Below are 18355 nucleotides of genomic sequence, written 5' to 3' on the forward strand. Positions count from 1 at the left end.
TGTTTTATGTGAAAAAATGTGATGTGTCCACATTGTGTTTTGGGCCATTTCCTTTTGTGGGCGCTAGGCCTACCCACACAAGTGAGGTACCATTTTTATCGGGAGACTTGGGGGAATACTGGGTGGAAGGAAATTTGTGGCTCCTCTCAGATTCCAGAACTTTCTGTCACCGAAATGTGAGGAAAATGTGTTTTTTTAGCCAAATTTGAGGTTTGCAAAGTATTGTGGGAAACAGAACCTGGTCAGAGTCGCGCAAGTCACCCCATCTTGGATTCCCCTAGGTCTCTAGTTTACAGAAATGTACAGGTTAGGTAGGTTTCCCTAGGTGCCGGCTGAGCTAGAGGCCAAAATCTACAGGTAGGCACTTTGCAAAAAACACCTCTGTTTTCTGTCAAAAAATGGGATGTGTCCACGTTATGTTTTGGGGCATTTCCTGTCGCGGGCGCTAGGCCTACCCACACAAGTGAGGTATCATTTGTATCGGGAGACTTGGGGGAACGTTGGGTGGAAGGAAATTTGTGGCTCCTCTCAGATTCCAGAACTTTCTGTCACCGAAATGTGAGGAAAATTTGTTTTTTTAGCCAAATTTTGAGGTTTGCAAAGGATTCTGGGTAACAGAACCTGGTCAGAGCCCCACAAGTTACCCCATCTTGGATTCCCCTAGGTCTCTAGTATTCAAAAATATGCTGGATTGCTAGGTTTCCCCCGGTGCCGGCTGAGCTAGAGGCACTTTGTAAAAAACACCTCTGTTTTCTGTGAAAAAATTTGATGTGTCCACGTTGTGTTTTGGGCCATTTACTTTCGTGGGCGCTAGGCCTACCCACACAAGTGAGGTACCATTTTTATCGGGAGACTTGGGGGAACGCAGTGTGGTTGGACATTTGTGGCTCCTCTCAGGTTCCAGAACTTTCTGTCACCGAAATGAGAGGAAATAGTGTTTTTTTGGCCACATTTTGAGGTTTGCCAAGGATTCTGGGTAACAGAACCAGGTCAGAGCCCCACAAGTCACCCCATCTTGGATTCCCCTAGGTGTCTAGTTTTCAAAAATGCACTGGTTTGCTAGGTTTCCCAAGGTGCCGGCTGAGCTAGAGTCCAAAATCCACAGGTAGGCACTGTTTTATGTGAAAAAATGTGATGTGTCCACATTGTGTTTTGGGCCATTTCCTTTTGTGGGTACTAGGCCTACCCACACACGTGAGGTACCATTTTTATCGGGAGACTTGGGGGAATGCTGGGTGGAAGGAAATTTGTGGCTCCTCTCAGATTCCAGAACTTTCTGTCATCGAAATGTGCGGAACATGTCTTTTTATAACCAAATTTGAGGTTTGCAAAGGATTGTGGGAAACAGAACCTGGTCAGAGTCGCGCAAGTCACCCCATCTTGGATTCCCCTAGGTCTCTAGTTTTCAAAAATGTACAGGTTTGGTAGGTTTCCCTAGGTGCCGGCTGAGCTAGACGCCAAAATCTACAGGTAGGCACTTTGCAAAAAACACCTCTGTTTTCTGTCAAAAAATGGGATGTGTCCACGTTATGTTTTGGGGCATTTCCTGTCGCGGGCGCTAGGCCTACCCACACAAGTGAGGTATCATTTTTATCGGGAGACTTGGGGGAACGTTGAGTGGAAGGAAATTTGTGGCTCCTCTCAGATTCCAGAACTTTCTGTCACCGAAATGTGTGGAAAATTTGTTTTTTTAGCTAAATTTTGAGGTTTGCAAAGGATTCTGGGTAACAGAACCTGGTCAGAGCCCCACAAGTTACCCCATCTTGGATTCCCCTAGGTCTTTAGTTTTAAAAAATGCACAGGTTTGGTAGGTTTCCCTAGGTGCCGGCTGCGCTAGAGGTCAAAATCTACAGGTAGGGACTTTGCAAAAAACACCTCTGTTTTCTGTAAAAAAAAAGGGATGTGTCCACGTTATGTTTTGGGGCATTTCCTGTCGCGGGCGCTACGCCTACCCACACAAGTGAGGTAATATTTTTATCAGGAGACTTGCGGGACCGTTGGGTGGAAGGAAATTTGTTGCTCCTCTCAGATTCCAGAACTTTCTGTCACCGAAATATGAGGAAAATGTGTTTTTGTAGCCAAATTGTGAGGTTTGCAAAGGATTCTGGGTAACATAACCTGGTCAGAGCCCCACAAGTCACCCCATCTTGGATTCCCCTGGGTCTCTAGTTTTCAAAAATGTGCTGGATTGCTAGGTTTCCCCAGGTGCCGGCTGAGCTAGAGGCCAATATCCACAGGTTGGCACTTTGTACAAAACACCTCTGTTTTCTGTGAAAAAATGTGATGTGTCCACGTTGTGTTTTGGGCCATTACCTTTCGTGGGCGCTAGGCCTACCCACACAAGTGAGGTACCATTTTTATCGGGAGACTTGGGGGAATACTGGGTGGAAGGAAATTTGTGGCTCCTCTCAGATTCCAGAACTTTCTGTCACCGAAATGTGAGGAAAATGTGTTTTTTTAGCCAAATTTGAGGTTTGCAAAGTATTGTGGGAAACAGAACCTGGTCAGAGTCGCGCAAGTCACCCCATCTTGGATTCCCCTAGGTCTCTAGTTTACAGAAATGTACAGGTTAGGTAGGTTTCCCTAGGTGCCGGCTGAGCTAGAGGCCAAAATCTACAGGTAGGCACTTTGCAAAAAACACCTCTGTTTTCTGTCAAAAAATGGGATGTGTCCACGTTATGTTTTGGGGCATTTCCTGTCGCGGGCGCTAGGCCTACCCACACAAGTGAGGTATCATTTGTATCGGGAGACTTGGGGGAACGTTGGGTGGAAGGAAATTTGTGGCTCCTCTCAGATTCCAGAACTTTCTGTCACCGAAATGTGAGGAAAATTTGTTTTTTTAGCCAAATTTTGAGGTTTGCAAAGGATTCTGGGTAACAGAACCTGGTCAGAGCCCCACAAGTTACCCCATCTTGGATTCCCCTAGGTCTCTAGTATTCAAAAATATGCTGGATTGCTAGGTTTCCCCCGGTGCCGGCTGAGCTAGAGGCACTTTGTAAAAAACACCTCTGTTTTCTGTGAAAAAATTTGATGTGTCCACGTTGTGTTTTGGGCCATTTACTTTCGTGGGCGCTAGGCCTACCCACACAAGTGAGGTACCATTTTTATCGGGAGACTTGGGGGAACGCAGTGTGGTTGGACATTTGTGGCTCCTCTCAGGTTCCAGAACTTTCTGTCACCGAAATGAGAGGAAATAGTGTTTTTTTGGCCACATTTTGAGGTTTGCCAAGGATTCTGGGTAACAGAACCAGGTCAGAGCCCCACAAGTCACCCCATCTTGGATTCCCCTAGGTGTCTAGTTTTCAAAAATGCACTGGTTTGCTAGGTTTCCCAAGGTGCCGGCTGAGCTAGAGTCCAAAATCCACAGGTAGGCACTGTTTTATGTGAAAAAATGTGATGTGTCCACATTGTGTTTTGGGCCATTTCCTTTTGTGGGTACTAGGCCTACCCACACACGTGAGGTACCATTTTTATCGGGAGACTTGGGGGAATGCTGGGTGGAAGGAAATTTGTGGCTCCTCTCAGATTCCAGAACTTTCTGTCATCGAAATGTGCGGAACATGTCTTTTTATAACCAAATTTGAGGTTTGCAAAGGATTGTGGGAAACAGAACCTGGTCAGAGTCGCGCAAGTCACCCCATCTTGGATTCCCCTAGGTCTCTAGTTTTCAAAAATGTACAGGTTTGGTAGGTTTCCCTAGGTGCCGGCTGAGCTAGACGCCAAAATCTACAGGTAGGCACTTTGCAAAAAACACCTCTGTTTTCTGTCTAAAAATGGGATGTGTCCATGTTATGTTTTGGGGCATTTCCTGTCGCGGGCGCTAGGCCTACCCACACAAGTGAGGTATCATTTTTATCGGGAGACTTGGGGGAACGTTGAGTGGAAGGAAATTTGTGGCTCCTCTCAGATTCCAGAACTTTCTGTCACCGAAATGTGTGGAAAATTTGTTTTTTTAGCTAAATTTTGAGGTTTGCAAAGGATTCTGGGTAACAGAACCTGGTCAGAGCCCCACAAGTTACCCCATCTTGGATTCCCCTAGGTCTTTAGTTTTAAAAAATGCACAGGTTTGGTAGGTTTCCCTAGGTGCCGGCTGCGCTAGAGGTCAAAATCTACAGGTAGGGACTTTGCAAAAAACACCTCTGTTTTCTGTAAAAAAAAAGGGATGTGTCCACGTTATGTTTTGGGGCATTTCCTGTCGCGGGCGCTACGCCTACCCACACAAGTGAGGTAATATTTTTATCAGGAGACTTGCGGGACCGTTGGGTGGAAGGAAATTTGTTGCTCCTCTCAGATTCCAGAACTTTCTGTCACCGAAATATGAGGAAAATGTGTTTTTGTAGCCAAATTGTGAGGTTTGCAAAGGATTCTGGGTAACATAACCTGGTCAGAGCCCCACAAGTCACCCCATCTTGGATTCCCCTGGGTCTCTAGTTTTCAAAAATGTGCTGGATTGCTAGGTTTCCCCAGGTGCCGGCTGAGCTAGAGGCCAATATCCACAGGTTGGCACTTTGTACAAAACACCTCTGTTTTCTGTGAAAAAATGTGATGTGTCCACGTTGTGTTTTGGGCCATTACCTTTCGTGGGCGCTAGGCCTACCCACACTAGTGAGGTACCATTTTTATCGGGAGACTTGGGGGAACGCGGGGTGGTTGGACATTTGTGGGTCCTCTCAGATTCCAGAACTTTCTGTCACCGAAATGAGAGGAAAAAGTGTTTTTTTGGCCACATTTTGAGGTTTGCCAAGGATTCTGGGTAACAGAACCAGGTCAGAGCCCCACAAGTCACCCCATCTTGGATTCCCCTAGGTGTCTAGTTTTCAGAAATGCACTGGTTTGCTAGGTTTCCCAAGGTGCCGGCTGAGCTAGAGCCCAAAATCCACAGGTAGGCACTGTTTTATGTGAAAAAATGTGATGTGTCCACATTGTGTTTTGGGCCATTTCCTTTCGTGGGCGCTAGGCCTACCCACACAAGTGAGGTACCATTTTTATCGGGAGACTTGGGGAAATGCTGGGTGGAAGTTAATTTGTGGCTCCTCTCAGATTCCAGAACTTTTTGTCACCGAAATGTGCGGAAAATGTGTTTTTTTAGCCAACTTTTGATGTTTGCAAAGGATTGTGGGAAACAGAACCTGGTCAGAGTCGCGCAAGTCACCCCATGTTGGATTCCCCTAGGTCTCTAGTTTTAAAAAATGTACAGGTTTGGTAGGTTTCCCTAGGTGCTGGCTGAGCTAGAGGCCAAAATCTACAGGTAGGCAATTTGCAAAAAACACCTCTGTTTTCTTTAAAAAAATGGGATGTGTCCACGTTATGTTTTGGGGCATTTCCTGTCGCGGGCGCTAGGCCTACCCACACAAGTGAGGTATCATTTTTATCCGGAGACTTGGGGGAACGTTGGGAGGAAGGAAATTTGTGGCTCCTCTGAGATTCCAGAACTTTCTGTCACCGAAATATGAGGAAAATGTGTTTTTGTAGCCAAATTTTGAGGTTTGCAAAGGATTCTGGGTAACAGAACCTGGTCAGAGCCTCACAAGTCACCCCATATTGGATTCCCCTGGGTCTCTAGTTTTCAAAAATGTGCTGGATTGCTAGGTTTCCCCAGGTGCCGGCTGAGCTAGAGGCCAATATCCACAGGTTGGCACTTTGTACAAAACACCTCTGTTTTCTGTGAAAAAATGTGATGTGTCCACGTTGTGTTTTGGGCCATTACCTTTCGTGGGCGCTAGGCCTACCCACACTAGTGAGGTACCATTTTTATCGGGAGACTTGGGGGAACGCGGGGTGGTTGGACATTTGTGGCTCCTCTCAGATTCCAGAACTTTCTGTCACCGAAATGTGAGGAAAAAGTGTTTTTTTGGCCACATTTTGAGGTTTGCCAAGGATTCTGGGTAACAGAACCAGGTCAGAGCCCCACAAGTCACCCCATCTTGGATTCCCCTAGGTGTCTAGTTTTCAGAAATGCACTGGTTTGCTAGGTTTCCCAAGGTGCCGGCTGAGCTAGAGCCCAAAATCCACAGGTAGGCACTGTTTTATGTGAAAAAATGTGATGTGTCCACATTGTGTTTTGGGCCATTTCCTTTCGTGGGCGCTAGGCCTACCCACACAAGTGAGGTACCATTTTTATCGGGAGACTTGGGGGAATGCTGGGTGGAAGGAAATTTGTGGCTCCTCTCAGATTCCAGAACTTTCTGTCACCGAAATGTGCGGAAAATGTGTTTTTTTAGCCAAATTTTGAGGTTTGCAAAGGATTGTGGGAAACAGAACCTGGTCAGAGTCACGCACGTCACCCCATCTTGGATTCCCCTAGGTCTCTAGTTTTAAAAAATGTACAGGTTTGGTAGCTTTCCCTAGGTGCCGGCTGAGCTAGAGGCCAAAATGTACAGGTAGGCACTTTGCAAAAAACACCTCTGTTTTCTGTCAAAAAATGGGATGTGTTCACGTTATGTTTTGGGGCATTTCCTGTCGCGGGCGCTAGGCCTACCCACACAAGTGAGGTATCAATTTTATCGGAAGACTTGGGGGAACGTTGGGTGGAAGGAAATTTGTGGCTACTCTCAGATTCCAGAACTTTCTGTCACCGAAATGTGAGGAATATGTGTTTTTTCTTAGCCAAATTTTGAGGTTTGCAAAGGATTCTGGGTAACAGAACCTGGTCAGAGCCCCACAAGTTACCCCATCTTGGATTCCCCTAGGTCTCTAGTATTCAAAAATATGCTGGATTGCTAGGTTTCCCAAGGAGCCGGCTGAGCTAGAGGCCAATATCCACAGGTAGGCACTTTGTAAAAAACACCTCTGTTTTCTGTGAAAAAATGTGATGTGTCCACGTTGTGTTTTGGGCTATTTCCTTTCGTGGGCGCTAGGCCTACCCACAAAAGTGAGGTACCATTTTTATCGGGAGACTTGGGGGAACGCAGGGTGGTTGGACATTTGTGGCTCCTCTCAGATTCCAGAACTTTCTGTCACCGAAATTAGAGGAAAAAGTGTTTTTTTGGCCACATTTTGAGGTTTGCCAAGGATTCTGGGTAACAGAACCAGGTCAGAGCCCCACAAGTCACCCCATCTTGGATTCAACTAGGTGTCTAGTTTTCAGAAATGCACTGGTTTGCTAGGTTTCCCAAGGTGCCGGCAGAGCTGGAGCCCAAAATCCACAGGTAGGCACTGTTTTATGTGAAAAAATGTGATGTGTCCACATTGTGTTTTGGGCCATTTCCTTTTGTGGGCGCTAGGCCTACCCACACAAGTGAGGTACCATTTTTATCGGGAGACTTGGGGGAATGCTGGGTGGAAGGAAATTTGTGGCTCCTCTCAGATTCCAGAACTTTCTGTCATCGAAATGTGCGGAAAATGTGTTTTTTTAGCCAAATTTGAGGTTTGCAAAGGATTGTGGGAAACAGAACCTGGTCAGAGTTGCGCAAGTCACCCCATCTTGGATTCCCCTAGGTCTCTAGTTTACAGAAATGTACAGGTTTGGTAGGTTTCCCTAGGTGCCGGCTGAGCTAGAGGCCAAAATCTACAGGTGGCACTTTGCAAAAAACACCTCTGTTTTCTGTCAAAAAATGGGATGTGTCCACGTTATGTTTTGGGGCATTTCCTGTCACGGGCGCTAGGCCTACCCACACAAGTGAGGTATCATTTTTATCGGGAGACTTGGGGGAACGTTGGGTGGAAGGAAATTTGTGGCTCCTCTCAGATTCCAGAACTTTCTGTCACCGAAATGTGAGGAAAATTTGTTTTTTTAGCCAAATTTTGAGGTTTGCAAAGGATTCTGGGTAACAGAACCTGGTCAGAGCCCCACAAGTCACCCCATCTTGGATTCCCCTGGGTCTCTAGTTTTCAAAAATGTGCTGGATTGCTAGGTTTCCCCAGGTGCCGGCTGAGCTAGAGGCCAATATCCACAGGTTGGCACTTTGTACAAAACACCTCTGTTTTCTGTGAAAAAATGTGATGTGTCCACGTTGTGTTTTGGGCCATTACCTTTCGTGGGCGCTAGGCCTACCCTCACTAGTGAGGTACCATTTTTATCGGGAGATTTGGGGGAACGCGGGGTGGTTGGACATTTCTGGCTCCTCTCAGATTCCAGAACTTTCTGTCACCGAAATGAGAGGAAAAAGTGTTTTTTTGGCCACATTTTGAGGTTTGCAAAGGATTCTGGGTAACAGAACCTGGTCAGAGCCCCACAAGTTACCCCATCTTGGATTCCCCTAGGTCTCTAGTATTCAAAAATATGCTGGATTGCTAGGTTTCCCCAGGTGCCGGCTGAGCTAGAGGCCAATATCCACAGGTAGGCACTTTGTAAAAAACACCTCTGTTTTCTGTGAAAAAATGTGATGTGTCCACGTTGTGTTTTGGGCCATTTCCTTTCGTGGGCGCTAGGCCTACCCACACAAGTGAGGTACCATTTTTATCGGGAGATTTGGGGGAACGCGGGTTGGTTGGACATTTGTGGCTCCTCTCAGATTCCAGAACTTTCTGTCACCGAAATGAGAGGAAAAAGTGTTTTTTTGGCCACATTTTGAGGTTTGCCAAGGATTCTGGGTAACAGAACCAGGTCAGAGCCCCACAAGTCACCCCATCTTGGATTCACCTAGGTGTCTAGTTTTCAGAAATGCACTGGTTTGCTAGGTTTCCCAAGGTGCCGGCTGAGCTTGAGCCCAAAATCCACAGGTAGGCACTGTTTTATGTGAAAAAATGTGATGTGTCCACATTGTGTTTTGGGCCATTTCCTTTTGTGGGCGCTAGGCCTACCCACACAAGTGAGGTACCATTTTTATCTGGATACTTGGGGGAATGCTGGGTGGAAGGAAATTTGTGGCTTCTCTCAGATTCCAGAACTTTCTGTCACTGAAATGTGCGGAGAATGTGTTTTTTTAGCCAAATTTTGATGTTTGCAAAGGATTGTGGGAAACAGAACCTGGTCAGAGTCGCGCAAGTCACCCCATCTTGGATTCCCCTAGGTCTCTAGTTTTCAAATATGTACAGGTTTGGTAGGTTTCCCTAGGTGCCGGCTGAGCTAGAGGCCAAAATCTACAGGTAGGCAATTTGCAAAAAACACCTCTGTTTTCTTTCAAAAAATGGGATGTGTCCACGTTATGTTTTGGGGCACTTCCTGTCACGGGCGCTAGGCCTACCCACACAAGTGAGGTATCATTTTTATCGGGAGACTTGGGGGAACGTTGGGTGGAAGGAAATTTGTGGCTCCTCTCAGATTCCAGAACTTTCTGTCACCGAAATGTGAGGAAAATGTGTTTTTTTAGCCAAATTTTGAGGTTTGCAAAGGATTCTGGGTAACAGAACCTGGTCAGAGCCCCACAAGTTACCCCATCTTGGATTCCCCTAGGTCTTTAGTTTTCAAAAATGCACAGGTTTGGTAGGTTTCCCTAGGTGCCGGCTGCGCTAGAGGTCAAAATCTACAGGTAGGCACTTTGCAAAAAACACCTCTATTTTCTGTCAAAAAAAAGGGATGTGTCCACGTTATGTTTTGGGGCATTTCCTGTTGCGGGCGCTACGCCTACCCACACAAGTGAGGTAATATTTTTATCGGGAGACTTGCGGGACCGTTGGGTGGAAGGAAATTTGTGGCTCCTCTCAGATTCCAGAACTTTCTGTCACCGAAATATGAGGAAAATGTGTTTTTGTAGCCAAATTTTGAGGTTTGCAAAGGATTCTGGGTAACATAACCTGGTCAGAGCCCCACAAGTCACCCCATCTTGGATTCCCCTGGGTCTCTAGTTTTCAAAAATGTGCTGGATTGCTAGGTTTCCCCAGGTGCCGGCTGAGCTAGAGGCCAATATCCACAGGTTGGCACTTTGTACAAAACACCTCGGTTTTCTGTGAAAAAATGTGATGTGTCCACGTTGTGTTTTGGGCCATTACCTTTCGTGGGCGCTAGGCCTACCCACACTAGTGAGGTACCATTTTTATCGGGAGACTTGGGGGAACGCGGGGTGGTTGGACTTTTGTGGCTCCTCTCAGATTCCAGAACTTTCTGTCACCGAAATGAGAGGAAAAAGTGTTTTTTTGGCCACATTTTGAGGTTTGCCAAGGATTCTGGGTAACAGAACCAGGTCAGAGCCCCACAAGTCGCCCCATCTTGTATTCCCCTAGGTGTCTAGTTTTCAGAAATGCACTGGTTTGCTATTTTTCCCAAGGTGCCGGCTGAGCTAGAGCCCAAAATCCACAGGTAGGCACTGTTTTATGTGAAAAAATGTGATGTGTCCACATTGTGTTTTGGGCCATTTCCTTTCGTGGGCGCTAGGCCTACCCACACAAGTGAGGTACCATTTTTATCGGGAGACTTGGGGGAATGCTGGGTGGAAGGAAATTTGTGGCTCCTCTCAGATTCCAGAACTTTCTGTCACCGAAATGTGCGGAAAATGTGTTTTTTTAGCCAAATTTTGAGGTTTGCAAAGGATTGTGGGAAACAGAACCTGGTCAGATTCACGCACGTCACCCCATCTTGGATTCCCCTAGGTCTCTAGTTTTAAAAAATGTACAGGTTTGGTAGGTTTCTCTAGGTGCCGGCTGAGCTAGAGGCCAAAATGTACAGGTAGGCACTTTGCAAAAAACACCTCTGTTTTCTTTAAAAAAATGGGATGTGTCCACGTTATGTTTTGGGGCATTTCCTGTCGCGGGCGCTAGGCCTACCCACACAAGTGAGGTATCATTTTTATCGGGAGACTTGGGGGAACGTTGGGTGGAAGGAAATTTGTGGCTCCTCTCAGATTCCAGAACTTTCTGTCGCCGAAATGTGAGGAATATGTGTTTTTTTAGCCAAATTTTGAGGTTTGCAAAGGATTCTGGGTAACAGAACCTGGTCAGAGCCCCACAAGTTACCCCATCTTGGATTCCCCTAGGTCTTTAGTTTTAAAAAATGCACAGGTTTGGTAGGTTTCCCTAGGTGCCGTCTGAGCTAGAGGTCAAAATCTACAGGTAGGCACTTTGCAAAAAACAGCTCTGTTTTCTGTCAAAAAAAAGGGATGTGTCCACGTTATGTTTTGGGGCATTTCCTGTCGCGGGCGCTACGCCTACCCACACAAGTGAGGTAATATTTTTATCGGGAGACTGCGGGACCGTTGGGTGGAAGGAAATTTGTGGCTCCTCTCAGATTCCAGAACTTTCTGTCACCGAAATATGAGGAAAATGTGTTCTTGTAGCCAAATTTTGAGGTTTGCAAAGGATTCTGGGTAACAGAACCTGGTCAGAGCCTCACAAGTCACCCCATATTGGATTCCCCTGGGTCTCTAGTTTTCAAAAATGTGCTGGATTGCTAGGTTTCCCCAGGTGCCGGCTGAGCTAGAGGCCAATATCCACAGGTTGGCACTTTGAAAAAAACACCTCTGTTTTCTGTCAAAAATTGTGATGTGTTCACGTTATGTTTTGGGGCATTTCCTGTCGCGGGCGCTAGGCCTACCCACACAAGTGAGGTATCATTTTTATCGGGAGACTTGGGGGAACGTTGGGTGGAAGGAAATTTGTGGCTCCTCTCAGATTCCAGAACTTTCTGTCACCGAAATGTGAGGAATATGTGTTTTTTTAGCCAAATTTTGAGGTTTGCAAAGGATTCTGGGTAACAGAACCTGGTCAGAGCCCCACAAGTCACCCCATCTTGGATTCCCCTAGGTCTCTAGTTTTTAAAAATATGCTGGATTGCTAGGTTTCCCCAGGTGCCGGCTGAGCTAGAGGCCAATATCCACAGGTAGGCACTTTGTAAAAAACACCTCTGTTTTCTGTGAAAAAATGTGATGTGTCCACGTTGTGTTTTGGGCCCTTTCCTTTCGTGGGTGCTAGGCCTACCCACTCAAGTGAGGTACCATTTTTATCGGGAGACTTGGGGGAACACGGGTTGGTTGGACATTTGTGGCTCCTCTCAGATTCCAGAACTTTCTGTCACCGAAATGAGAGGAAAAAGTGTTTTTTTGGCCACATTTTGAGGTTTGCCAAGGATTCTGGGTAACAGAACCAGGTCAGAGCCCCACAAGTCACCCCATCTTGGATTCCCCTATGTGTCTAGTTTTCAGAAATGCACTGGTTTGCTAGGTTTCCCAAGGTGCCGGCTGAGCTTGAGCCCAAAATCCACAGGTAGGCACTGTTTTATGTGAAAAAATGTGATGTGTCCACATTGTGTTTTGGGCCATTTCCTTTTGTGGGCGCTAGGCTTACCCACACAAGTGAGGTACCATTTTTATCGGGAGATTTGGGGGAACGCTGGGTGGAAGAAAATTTGTGGCTCCTCTCAGATTCCAGAACTTTCTGTCACCGAAATGTGCGGAAAATGTGTTTTTTTAGCCAAATTTTGATGTTTGCAAAGGATTGTGGGAAACAGAACCTGGTCAGAGTCGCGCAAGTCACCCCATCTTGGATTCCCCTAGGTCTCTAGTTTTAAAAAATGTACAGGTTTGGTAGGTTTCCCTAGGTGCCGGCTGAGCTAGAGGCCAAAATCTACAGGTAGGCAATTTGCAAAAAACACCTCTGTTTTCTTTCAAAAAATGGGATGTGTCCACGTTATGTTTTGGGGCATTTCCTGTCGCGGGCGCTAGGCCTACCCACACGAGTGAGGTATCATTTTTATCGGGAGACTTGGGGGAACGTTGGGTGGAAGGAAATTTGTCGCTCCTCTCAGATTCCAGAACTTTCTGTCACCGAAATGTGAGGAAAATGTGTTTTTTTATCCAAATTTTGAAGTTTGCAAAGGATTCTGGGTAACAGAACCTGGTCAGAGCCCCACAAGTTACCCCATCTTGGATTCCCCTAGGTCTTTAGTTTTCAAAAATGCACAGGTTTGGTAGGTTTCCCTAGGTGCCGGCTGTGCTAGAGGTCAAAATCTACAGGTAGGCACTTTGCAAAAAACACCTCTGTTTTCTGTAAAAAAAAAGGGATGTGTCCACGTTATGTTTTGGGGCATTTCCTGTCGTGGGCGCTACGCCTACCCACACAAGTGAGGTAATATTTTTATCGGGAGACTTGCGGGACCGTTGGGTGGAAGGAAATTTGTGGCTCCTCTGAGATTCCAGAACTTTCTGTCACCCAAATATGAGGAAAATGTGTTTTTGTAGCCAAATTTTGAGGTTTGCAAAGGATTCTGGGTAACAGAACCTGGTCAGAGCCCCACAAGTCACCCCATCTTGGATTCCCCTGGGTCTCTAGTTTTAAAAAATGTGCTGGATTTCTAGGTTTCCCCAGGTGCCGGCTGAGCTAGAGGCCAATATCCACAGGTTGGCACTTTGTACAAAACACCTCTGTTTTCTGTGAAAAAATGTGATGTGTCCACGTTGTGTTTTTGGCCATTACCTTTCGTGGGCGCTAGGCCTACCCACACTAGTGAGGTACCATTTTTATAGGGAGACTTGGGGGAACGCGGGGTGGTTGGACATTTGTGGCTCCTCTCAGATTCCAGAACTTTCTGTCACCGAAATGAGAGGAAAAAGTGTTTTTTTGGCCACATTTTGAGGTTTGCCAAGGATTCTAGGTAACAGAACCAGGTCAGAGCCCCACAAGTCACCCCATCTTGGATTCCCCTAGGTGTCTAGTTTTCAGAAATGCACTGGTTTGCTAGGTTTCCCAAGGTGCCGGCTGAGCTAGAGCCCAAAATCCACAGGTAGGCACTGTTTTATGTGAAAAAATGTGATGTGTCCACATTGTGTTTTGGGCCATTTCCTTTCGTGGGCGCTAGGCCTACCCACACAAGTGAGGTACCATTTTTATCGGGAGACTTGGGGGAATGCTGGGTGGAAGGAAATTTGTGGCTCCTCTCAGATTCCAGAACTTTCTGTCACCGAAATGTGCGGAAAATGTGTTTTTTTAGCCAAATTTTGAGGTTTGCAAAGGATTGTGGGAAACAGAACCTGGTCAAAGTCACGCACCTCACCCCATCTTGGATTCCCCTAGGTCTCAAGTTTTCAATAATGTACAGGTTTGGTAGGTTTCCCTAGGTGCCGGGTGAGCTAGAGGCCAAAATGTACAGGTAGGCACTTTGCAAAAAACACCTCTGTTTTCTGTCAAAAAATGGGATGTGTCCACGTTATGTTTTGGGGCATTTCCTGTCGCGGGCGCTAGGCCTACCCACACAAGTGAGGTATCATTTTTATCGGGAGACATGGGGGAACGTTGGGTGGAAGGAAATTTGTGGCTCCTCTCAGATTCCAGAACTTTCTGTCACCGAAATGTGAGGAAAATTTGTTTTTTTAGCCAAATTTTGAGGTTTGCAAAGGATTCTGGGTAACAGAACCTGGTCAGAGCCCCACAAGTCACCCCATCTTGGATTCCCCTGGGTCTCTAGTTTTAAAAAATGTGCTGGATTTCTAGGTTTCCCCAGGTGCCGGCTGAGCTAGAGGCCAATATCCACAGGTTGGCACTTTGTACAAAACACCTCTGTTTTCTGTGAAAAAATGTGATGTGTCCACGTTGTGTTTTGGGCCATTACCTTTCGTGGGCGCTAGGCCTACCCACACTAGTGAGGTACCATTTTTATCGGGAGACTTGGGGGAACGCGGGGTGATTGGACATTTGTGGCTCCTCTCAGATTCCAGAACTTTCTGTCACCGAAATGAGAGGAAAAAGTGTTTTTTTGGCCACATTTTGAGGTTTGCCAAGGATTCTGGGTAACAGAACCAGGTCAGAGCCCCACAAGTCACCCCATCTTGGATTCCCCTAGGTGTCTAGTTTTCAGAAATGCACTGGTTTGCTAGGTTTTCCAAGGTGCCGGCTGAGCTAGAGCCCAAAATCCACAGGTAGGCACTGTTTTATGTGAAAAAATGTGATGTGTCCACATTGTGTTTTGGGCCATTTCCTTTTGTGGGCGCTAGGCCTACCCACACAAGTGAGGTACCATTTTTATCAGGAGACTTGGGGGAATGCTCTGTGGAAGGAAATTTGTAGCTCCTCTCAGATTCCAGAACTTTCTGTCACCGAAATGTGAGGAAAATGTGTTTTTTTAGCCAAATTTTGAGGTTTGCAAAGGATTGTGGGAAACAGAACCTGGTCAGAGTCACGCACCTCACCCCATCTTGGATTCCCCTAGGTCTCAAGTTTTCAATAATGTACAGGTTTGGTAGGTTTCCCTAGGTGCCGGGTGAGCTAGAGGCCAAAATGTACAGGTAGGCACTTTGCAAAAAACACCTCTGTTTTCTGTCAAAAAATGGGATGTGTCCACGTTATGTTTTGGGGCATTTCCTGTCGCGGGCGCTAGGCCTACCCACACAAGTGAGGTATCATTTTTATCGGGAGACATGGGGGAACGTTGGGTGGAAGGAAATTTGTGGCTCCTCTCAGATTCCAGAACTTTCTGTCACCGAAATGTGAGGAAAATTTGTTTTTTAGCCAAATTTTGAGGTTTGCAAAGGATTCTGGGTAACAGAACCTGGTCAGAGCCCCACAAGTTACCCCATCTTGGATTCCCCTAGGTCTCTAGTATTCAAAAATGTGCTGGATTGCTAGGTTTCCCCAGGTGCCGGCTGAGCTAGAGGCCAATATCCACAGGTAGGCACTTTGTAAAAAACACCTCTGTTTTCTGTGAAAAAATGTGATGTGTCCACGTTGTGTTTTGGGCCATTTCCTTTCGTGGGCGCTAGGCCTACCCACACAAGTGAGGTACCATTTTTATCGGGAGATTTGGTGGAACGCGGGTTGGTTGGACATTTGTGGCTCCTCTCAGATTCCAAAACTTTCTGACACCGAAATGAGAGGAAAAAGTGTTTTTTTGGCCACATTTTGAGGTTTGCCAAGGATTCTGGGTAACAGAACGAGGTCAGAGCCCCACAAGTCTCCCCATCTTGGATTCCCCTAGGTGTCTAGTTTTCAGAAATGCACTGGTTTGCTAGGTTTCCCAAGGTGCCGGCTGAGCTAGAGCCCAAAATCCACAGGTAGGCACTGTTTTATGTGAAAAAATGTGATGTGTCCACATTGTGTTTTGGGCCATTTCCTTTTGTGGGCGCTAGGCCTACCCACACAAGTGAGGTACCATTTTTATCGGGAGACTTGGGGGAATGCTCTGTGGAAGGAAATTTGTGGCTCCTCTCAGATTCCAGAACTTTCTGTCACCGAAATGTGCGGAAAATGTGTTTTTTTAGCCAAATTTTAGGGTTTGCAAAGGATTGTGGGAAACAGAACCTGGTCAGAGTCACGCACCTCACCCCATCTTGGATTCCCCTAGGTCTCAAGTTTTCAATAATGTACAGGTTTGGTAGGTTTCCCTAGGTGCCGGGTGAGCTAGAGGCCAAAATGTACAGGTAGGCACTTTGCAAAAAACACCTCTGTTTTCTGTCAAAAAATGGGATGTGTCCACGTTATGTTTTGGGGCATTTCCTGTCGCGGGCGCTAGGCCTACCCACACAAGTGAGGTATCATTTTTATCGGGAGACATGGGGGAACGTTGGGTGGAAGGAAATTTGTGGCTCCTCTCAGATTCCAGAACTTTCTGTCACCGAAATGTGAGGAAAATTTGTTTTTTTAGCCAAATTTTGAGGTTTGCAAAGGATTCTGGGTAACAGAACCTGGTCAGAGCCCCACAAGTTACCCCATCTTGGATTCCCCTAGGTCTCTAGTATTCAAAAATATGCTGGATTGCTAGGTTTCCCCAGGTGCCGGCTGAGCTAGAGGCCAATATCCACAGGTAGGCACTTTGTAAAAAACACCTCTGTTTTCTGTGAAAAAATGTGATGTGTCCACGTTGTGTTTTGGGCCATTTCCTTTCGTGGGCGCTAGGCCTACCCACACAAGTGAGGTACCATTTTTATCGGGAGATTTGGGGGAACGCGGGTTGGTTGGACATTTGTGGCTCCTCTCAGATTCCAGAACTTTCTGTCACCGAAATGAGAGGAAAAAGTGTTTTTTTGGCCACATTTTGAGGTTTGCCAAGGATTCTGGGTAACAGAACCAGGTCAGAGCCCCACAAGTCACCCCATCTTGGATTCACCTAGGTGTCTAGTTTTCAGAAATGCACTGGTTTGCTAGGTTTCCCAAGGTGCCGGCTGAGCTTGAGCCCAAAATCCACAGGTAGGCACTGTTTTATGTGAAAAAATGTGATGTGTCCACATTGTGTTTTGGGCCATTTCCTTTTGTGGGCGCTAGGCCTACACACACAAGTGAGGTACCATTTTTATCTGGAGACTTGGGGGAATGCTGGGTGGAAGGAAATTTGTGGCTTCTCTCAGATTCCAGAACTTTCTGTCACTGAAATGTGCGGAAAATGTGTTTTTTTAGCCAAATTTTGATGTTTGCAAAGGATTTTGGGAAACAGAACCTGGTCAGAGTCGCTCAAGTCACCCCATCTTGGATTCCCCTAGGTCTCTAGTTTTCAAAAATGTACAGGTTTGGTAGGTTTCCCTAGGTGCCGGCTGAGCTAGAGGCCAGAATGTACAGGTAGGCACTTTGCAAAAAACACCTCTGTTTTCTTTCAAAAAATGGGATGTGTCCACGTTATGTTTTGGGGCATTTCCTGTCGCGGGCGCTAGGCCTACCCACACAAGTGAGGTATCATTTTTATCGGGAGACTTGGGGGAACGTTGGGTGGAAGGAAATTTGTGGCTCCTCTCAGATTCCAGAACTTTCTGTCACCGAAATGTGAGGAATATGTGTTTTTTTAGCCAAATTTTGAGGTTTGCAAAGGATTCTGGGTAACAGAACCTGGTCAGAGCCCCACAAGTCACCCCATCTTGGATTCCCCTGGGTCTCTAGTTTTAAAAAATGTGCTGGATTTCTAGGTTTCCCCAGGTGCCGGCTGAGCTAGAGGCCAATATCCACAGGTTGGCACTTTGTACAAAACACCTCTGTTTTCTGTGAAAAAATGTGATGTGTCCACGTTGTGTTTTGGGCCATTACCTTTCGTGGGCGCTAGGCCTACCCACACTAGTGAGGTACCATTTTTATCGGGAGACTTGGGGGAACGCGGGGTGATTGGACATTTGTGGCTCCTCTCAGATTCCAGAACTTTCTGTCACCGAAATGAGAGGAAAAAGTGTTTTTTTGGCCACATTTTGAGGTTTGCCAAGGATTCTGGGTAACAGAACCAGGTCAGAGCCCCACAAGTCACCCCATCTTGGATTCCCCTAGGTGTCTAGTTTTCAGAAATGCACTGGTTTGCTAGGTTTTCCAAGGTGCCGGCTGAGCTAGAGCCCAAAATCCACAGGTAGGCACTGTTTTATGTGAAAAAATGTGATGTGTCCACATTGTGTTTTGGGCCATTTCCTTTTGTGGGCGCTAGGCCTACCCACACAAGTGAGGTACCATTTTTATCAGGAGACTTGGGGGAATGCTCTGTGGAAGGAAATTTGTAGCTCCTCTCAGATTCCAGAACTTTCTGTCACCGAAATGTGAGGAAAATGTGTTTTTTTAGCCAAATTTTGAGGTTTGCAAAGGATTGTGG

This window comes from Pleurodeles waltl, chromosome 11 (assembly GCF_031143425.1).
Source record: "Pleurodeles waltl isolate 20211129_DDA chromosome 11, aPleWal1.hap1.20221129, whole genome shotgun sequence".
NCBI lineage: Eukaryota > Metazoa > Chordata > Amphibia > Caudata > Salamandridae > Pleurodeles > Pleurodeles waltl.